This window comes from Thamnophis sirtalis, unplaced genomic scaffold (genome assembly GCF_051295495.1).
Source record: "Thamnophis sirtalis isolate CommonGarterSnake01/CBP01778 unplaced genomic scaffold, rThaSir2_p1.2 scaffold_1, whole genome shotgun sequence".
Classification (NCBI taxonomy): Eukaryota; Metazoa; Chordata; class Lepidosauria; order Squamata; family Natricidae; genus Thamnophis; species Thamnophis sirtalis.
In genome coordinates this window covers 127,182,783-127,191,202 of record NW_028261381.1, presented here as the reverse complement: position 1 = coordinate 127,191,202, position 8,420 = coordinate 127,182,783, and positions in this window count along the sequence as shown.

The window sequence follows — 8,420 nt, the reverse complement described above, 5'->3', positions numbered from 1 at the left end:
CAGTTTTAGTAATTTATTATCTTCTCTTAAAATAAGCAAATTATTTCGTCTTCCCATATCCTCTCTATTTATAGACAAATCTATAATCATCTTAATTTCACTCCTAATATCAGCAAAAATCCATTAAAAGTTAACAGAGATAACAATATACCTATTTTAATCCTGATCAAATAAACCAATTTAATATGCCTTCATTTATTTATCATTGTCAGAGAACTTGGTTTCTTTTATTTTTATTCCTTCTCACAAAATTCTTAAAAACTTAACACGCCTCTTTTGTAAAACGCATATAGGAAAATTATCCAGGTCACTCTCTTGGTTTGTTGTTTGTGCATCCCTTTTAATTATTAAGACATCACCCAGTTGCATTTGTACCAGTGGTGGGATTCAAAAATTGTTGGAATCTACTCTGTGGGTGTGGCCTCCTTTTGTGGGAGTGGCTTGCCACCCATGTGACCGGATGGGAGTGGCTTGCCGCCCATGTGACCGGATATGAAATTAGTAGCCATCCTTCAGCAGTTCTGTGCGCCCCCCAGGAATTATTGGCAAAATGATGATTTCATTGCTATATGAAATTGAAGGTTTTTTCTATTTATTTATCATTAATTTAATATAAAATAAAATTGGCTGTAGAACTTGTCAGGCACTAAATGATGTATTGTTAGGAAACACTATGCTCATTTGTCTCATATTATATTGGATTTCCAGACCTATATTCAAATGACCCCTTGAGTTCGTGGTAGTACCTTTGCGTACATTTGTATGAAAATAAATGATCATAATATATACATGCTTATATATACAAACTTTCAGGAGCTCAGACAAAGACAATACAATACAATAGCAGAGTTGGAAAGGACCTTGGAGGTCTTCTAGTCCAACCCCCTGCCTAGGCAGGAAACCCTATACTGTTTCTGACAAATGGCTATCCAACATCTTCTTAAAGACTTCCAGTGTTGGGGCATTCACATCTTCTGGAGGCAAGCTATTTCACTGATTAATTGTTCTAACTGTCAGGAAATTTCTCCTCAGTTCTCAGTTGCTTCTCTCCTTGATTAATTTCTACCCATTGCTTCTTGTTCTACCCTCAGGTGCCTTGGAGAATAGTTTGACTGCCTCTTCTTTGTCGCAACCCCTGAGATATTGGAACACTGCTATCATGTCTCCCCTAGTACTTCTTTTCATTAAATTAGACATATCCAGTTATTATAATTTCATTAATAATTATTGAGCAATGGTTCATGAGCAAGGTTTTCATTTAATTTCCAGAATGCGTTTTAGGTTATCTGGACTAAGTTCTCAATATTAGGAGAGCATAAATATATTTTTATTAAAAGATTCTTAGGATATAATTTATAGAATCATGCATAAATTTGCACAACCAGTTGCCAACAGAAAGAAAGTACTATATTAGAAATGTTGATTTTTTTAAAAAAAAAAAAGGTTGAATGCATGATTCTGTGGATCAATCTGTGGATCAATTTAAAATTATTATATTTATATAAGAAAACCTATGGTAGATTAGACCAAAGATATATCTGATTTATTGTCAGGAAATGCATAAATGTAAGACATTAGTGATGAAGCTGTCTTCTGTATTTGTAAGAAACAGACATATTGATATTGATAGTAATAAAAAGTCATAATGAATAATAGTCAATGTTCTGATTTATTGTATATTTGAACAATCCATTCTCTAACATAATATAAGCACACTTCATCCTAGACAATGCCATAGTTTAAGTATTACGTGCTGTAAGAACAGATAACTCAGCTTGCCTAAATAATCCTCCAAACCCTGGTATTACAAGTGAGAAAATCCTTTTGGTACATTTTTTTCATATTACTACCAGAGGTCGGTTACTCCCAGTTCAGCCTGGATCAAGCGAACCAGTAGTAGCAGGGGCAGGAGGCTCTGCCCACCTACCCAGATGCACGGGAGGGCATCCGACCAGTAGTAAAAAAAATTGGCAAACCACCACTGACTATTACATTTTATACATCTCTCTGTTATATACTTTTAAGAAAATGTTTTGTTAAACTTCAGAAACATTTAAATGAATATCTCTTTAAAAATATTATTTTTGTATCTTACATATTGTCATGCCCCAACATACGATCTTTATGTACTGTTGTTGCTCTTTATTCCCATCTAATGGCCAGAGGGACAAATACCAAGTATATTGTTCGAAGCTGACCCCACCCCATTACCCATTAGCCTGCACTCTCAAAACAAGTGCACGCTGGGAAGGCAGACTCCATTTCCTTTAGCATTTGAAGAAGGCAGAAGCACAAAGAAGAATCTATCTTAATCTGTGGCACATGGTCGTCCAAGGATAAACCCACATCCCACACACAGACCATCGCTGGTGAGTTCAGCAGTAATTCAGTACTGCTTATCTTGTATTTGGTTCTCATTGTATGTATCCCTATTTTCCCCAGTTTCACCATATCCTGTTCTTTCAATAAAGCATCCAGATCTATGCACACGGTCTGTTTTATTGGAGAATAGGTGCATTTAGCTGCATGTCAAGCTGCACACAGACTAACATGTAGTGAGAACAGAACACATATATAATAACATCTATAGCACTACTTAAAAACAAAGGAGCAATATATAATTATATTATTGTTATATAAACATTACATATAGGTAGTCCTCACTTACCCAGGTGATCACAAAATGAAACACCACATGACCGTGACCAATTTATAACATTAGTTTATCAGTTGGCTTTCTTATTCACTTTCCTTGTTGAAGCTAGCTGTGAAGGTCATAAACTGAGATCAGGTGATCACCAGATGTTGTGATAACTATAAATGCACATTGGTTGCCAAGCGTGTAAATCATGATCACATGACCGTGGGGATGCTGCAATCTTTGAGAACTAGTCATAAGTCTCCTTTTTTTCAGCACTTTCATAACTTCAGACGCTTGCTGAATGACTGATTGGTAAATGAGGACTGCTTTAATTTCAAAAATAAAGTTAACAAAAGATTTATATAAAATTACAATTTGAAATACAATTGTATAAAATGCAATACAATTTTATTGTATTGTACAATTCTATGTAATAAGGAAAGAAGAAGAAGAAGAAAAGAGAAAAAAGTAACCGCACTATACTAATTCTCCTAGTGAAAAGAGCACAAAAAAGAAGAAAAACCCGTAGGAAATGAGCGGATGAGAAAAGAACCAAAAGTAATTAAACAGACAAAAAAAGTAAATTTATTTAATTCTCTCTCTCTGTCTCTCTCTCTCCCCCTCCCTCCCTCCCAGAAATCATCATGTGAATTTGTCACATGTTTTGCAGTTCATCTGCAGTTCAGATATTTCAAAACTAATAAAACAAACACATCTCTATTGCCCTGGAATAAAATAAAGATACTTGTTTTGTTCAGTAACATAGGTTATTACAAGGATAATTTGGAAACTGTGGGATGAGTCTTGAATTGTATCTCTTCCCATAGCTTAATATTGGCAATTCTCAGGAACTTTGTTTTTTTACCCATAAGTCTCTTCGGTGTTCCTTGATCTAGGCAGCACAATCCCACGATTTCTCATTTGAATTAGATTTACAGAGGTCATATTACTTCCTACACACGTCCATGGAAAACTTCTTGTACAGCTTCTGGTTATCAGGGACATGGTGCTGATTGGTAGGATTTGCTCTAATTTATTTATTTTTTTTAACCTCACAAATAGAATGACCCTTTGCACAATCCTAGATCTGGACTCCACATCCTAAATTTATCTTTAGAAAAAAGAGAGTATTGTGATGAGGTAATAAGTAGCAATACATTGTGCTTAGTCTTTATTTCAGATTACTCATCTTTATGAAATTACAAAAGCAGTAAGAAAAGCTTAACAATCTACTTTTCCTATTCATTTTGATGAATTTTCTCAAAGTATTATTAAAGTCAAGTATGATAAGTATGTTGTTTTAAATAAGGATGAAGGCAGTTTGTTCAAGACACTCAATCACATAGTTATAATTTGGCTCTTCATTATGCTTAAGTAACAATTTTTAACTATGTTAATTTATTTGGTTAACTGTATTTCGAGCTGCTTACCATTCTTCTCCTCCACACTTTTCGGTTGCATTTTATTGTTAATTTTATTGTTAATAAAATGCTGGGAAAATTTTATCTGTGCAAATAACAGCTGAGGGAGCCATGTTAAGTCAAGGAACTGTGGTAACATGGAAGCTAGAGAGAATATTATTAAGCATCAGAGAAAGGTTGGATTTATTTTGTATACACTAGTATCTGAAAAACACAAAATAAATGAAATGAGAAGTCATAAGGAAATTCTTAGATTGGCGAAGCCAAAGTAACTCCTTTCCCTACAGTTGTGAGATGGTAGAAGCTATAACTTGGTGGGAGAAATCAGATTTTTCTCATCTGTGTAACTCTTTGATGGGCATCCTAATTTACAATAAATCTATTTGGAATTGTATAGGTTAGCCACCTCTAGCGTGGGGGGAAACCACTTTTGAATAAGGAGCTTTTGCACATAAATTGAACAGAGATGGTTGAGATGATAGTTCAAACTCCTAAATTTCTTCCTTCCTTTCAAAACTTGTATCATTGCCTTTACTAATGGATACTTAGAATTAGGCAACCCTTTTAAATACACAAAAGGAGCTATTTTCTAGTCACAGCTAAAAAGCTGCTTCCCACAGTCCAAGCCTGTGTCCCAAGAGCCTTTCTATAACTGGTTATAGTGGCAATGTCTGTAAAGGTCAGTTTTATAAGTGGTTTCATTTTTTCCCAGGCTGGATTGTCTGCTGTACTGGCATGGCTCACTCAGAAAGAAAGAAAAAAGATCAGAGTAGTACTACCAGGTTATCCAATAATATGTATTTGGCAAAATGTTATTGCTTTTGTGAATACTTCTGCCCTAACCCTATCTCTGACAGTTCAAAAGGAGATGCTTTGTAGGACATCAGACACATTCTGAAGTTCCTTTTCAAAGAATTTGCACAACTCTAGTAATTGTCCTGCATTCGTCAGAGAACTTATCTGGAAATAAAGTTGCCATCCTTTCAGTATATAAAATTTCAATTCAGTTGTTGAAAGAAATGTCCTTCTGGGTTTGGCTCCAAGTGGGGGAAAAGACACTGGAGACATGGAGGCTGCTTGGATACATGGTTTAATGGTGGACAGGGCCACATGGCTTGAGTCCTGAACAGAAAAGGTGATCACATGCTTCAATGTTGGTGAAGAAGAAGAGAAGGGAGGCTGAGATGCTGAGTCCCTGGTTTTATGCCCTCTCTCGCCTTTGATCTTGATCTTGTATTCTGATTGGTTGTCAGACTCCCATGGGGCCATGCAGGGGCAACTCTCTAGGCTGTGTTTTGAATCCAGGTTTGGTTGAGTTCTCAGATGCCATGTGGGGATTTGGGTAAAGGGCCAATATTATCATACAGTCCCCCTGGAGCTGAAGGGGAGAACTCTTTATTATGTAAAGTGGACTAGCTTGGCATTCTTAATGGCTCATTGACAAAGTGGAGATGGGCAGGAAGCTACAGGGAGCTATTCTGTCTTTTAAACATATTTCTTCCTTTTCACATCCAGAGAAATATTCTGCCTTTTCAATATTTCCTAGGATACTTCATTTTTCTGGGAGAGAGCTGGGTGATAACCTCCTACACAGTTAAACTGTTAAAGTTATATATACATCATAAAATAAATACCAGGCCTAGAGGACTATAGCTGCAAAGCACTTCACTGTTTTGCTGGGTTAGCACACTAGCCATAATGTTGATAGGGACCCTGATAAATGGAGGCCCTAAATTGTTTGTCTCAACTTATCAAAGGACTATTTATTGTCATTTCAATGGAAAACTGAATAATTAAGCCAGCTAATGTCTGCCTAGAATATCCTTTCTATAAAGAAGATCCCAGGAACCATTTAGTCACAATTGCAACAGTAGTTTATTTTGCAATATTCTTTTTGTTTTGTACTAATCATTGACCATAATAAAGTTGTTTGTTGTTGTCATTACTCTTTTTTATTTCCTGTCAACTTTGTGTATCTGTGCCACGCTTTCTTCACCATATTCAGCTGTTTTTCCTTCTTTTTAATATTGTGGTGTTAATTTTCAACAAGCTGTTGTAGTGAACTGTGTTTGGGAAAAGACTTGTTAGAGCTGGCAGACTCACTTCACATCTTGGGCAAGCAATCTGGTGCCTTAATATTTTAGAACACAGTTTCCATAGTGCCTTCATATTGGTCATGCTGGTTGGAGCTGATTGAAGTCAATCCAAAGCGTTTGACGTTCATCAAAAATTAAAAATGGTTCCGTTTGGATTATTTTTTTTTTTAAGATCCAGAAATATTCCAATTGGCATTTCGTTCCTAAGGGAATTTCTAGTAGTTTGCAGAAGCATTGGATTTTGTTCAGTCTTAGCCTTGGTGCACCCTGGGGGCCTCAAAATAAACATCCAGGCAGACTTGAGACTGGCAGCCTCCTCTCTTATAACATCCTTGAAATAGTCTCTGGTTGGGTTGCTTGGCTATACTTGCACCCCCTGAATTTTTCCTTCCTTCCCTCTTTGCCATGCTCTCTGCTGCTTTCTCTATGCCAGCCTTGCCTTCGATCCTCAGCCTTTCCCACTGTGCTTCCAGCTGTACTAGAATGAGCCAGTTGTTCTAGTTCTTGAACCAAGAGGCCATGGTCATTTGTGCTTTAGTCATCTCTCATATAGATTAGTGCCATGCACTGTCCTTGAAACACATTTGAGAGAGCTTCAACTGGAGCAAAATGCTATCATACATCCAGTTATGTTTGTCTCACAATTAACACGTTATACCTTGGTGAGCTGTGTTGGTTGTCACTTTGCTTAGGGGTTCAGTTCAAAGTGCTGGTAATGGCCTATAAAGATCTACGCGGCATGGGACCTGGTTACTTGAGGGACTGTCTCTCCCCAATTACATCTCATCAGATCTGACAGCAGGGTCATGTTGCGGCCCCCATCATCTAGGAAGTGTCATGATGTCAGTCCCAGGAAGGGAGCCTTTTATGCCATGGGGACCCATCCCCCTATTTTCACTGCAGTGAAACAGAGGTCTCTATCTTTTGAGTGAATTAATGTTTTGGATGATACCTTGTCAGCCTAATTTCAACAGTTTTCTGCTGCATCTGCTGCAGGATGCATGTTCAGGTATAAAGGTGAAGATAAAAGGTTCCCCTCACACATATGTGCTGGTCATTCCTGACTCTAGGGGGCGGTGCTGATCTCCGTTTCAAAGCTGAAGAGCCAGCACTGTCTGAAGACGTCTCCATGGTCATATGACTAAATGCCGAAGATGCACGGAATGCTGTTACCTTCCCACCAAAGGTGGTCCCTATTTTTCTACTTGCATTTTTACATGCTTTCAAAATGCTAGGTTGGCAGAAGTTGGGACAAGCAATGGGAGCTCATTCTGTTATGCAGCATTAGGGATTCAAACCGGCAAGCTGCCGACTTTTCTGATTGACAAGCTCAGTGTCTTAGCCACTGCGTCCCTTTGATGTTCAGGTATAGGCCTGCAATATAAACTATATTTTAATGGAGGCACAAATGCAAGCATGGTAGATGTCGCCGTCTGTCCTCCCCATGGTTACATACCATGCTCTACTAGCATGGTATGGAGGCCTCAGTCATTTGCTCTTTGCTTTCATCTAGGCTGGGAACTTTGCCACCTATTAAGCAAAATCGTCATGGGAACAACAATGTCTGGGGCTGCCAGCCTCTCTTCATGTGGTCCGTAATAACAGCAAGACCTTTTTCGGCTGCAGTTCGGAGAATAGGTAGATTAGAGACGGCGGGGGTGGGGTGGGTTTGAGACTCATTTTAATAACTCTCCTTGTGACACTACACTGCACCAATTTGCTCTGGGAACTTGAACCCTGGAAAGCAAAGTCTTGAGGTAAACCCAGGAGGTAAAATATTGATGTAAATCTTGAGTTTATATGTCTGAGAGTGAGAGAATTAGATCAAACTGAAGCCAGACCTGTCTGCTATTCTGTCTCTATTCTGTCTCTATTATTTCTGTATCTGTAAATATCAGTGACTGAAGCTTTTCAAAGCTTGCAGAAATTAGCTGGCAGTGATGTTTAATCTGCATACCAAGCCATTGTGGCCAGCACAACTAGGAAACCAGTGCAATAAAGGCAAGCTTTTACTGATTAAGCCTGCAGCAAAAAAACCTGTCAGTGTGTTTACCTTCCCCAGATTGCTGGATGCAAAACTCTAAGAGAAGATTCATCTCCTGGAATATGATTAGCAGGTATAGGTTTTAATAAAAAGGGGAAGGTGGTACAATATTGAGTGAATTGATCTGCTTGACTGAGAATCCCCTTTACTAGTAGTCCTTGACTTACAACAGTTTGCTTAGTGATAATTGAAAGTTACAACAGCACTGAAAAAAGTGA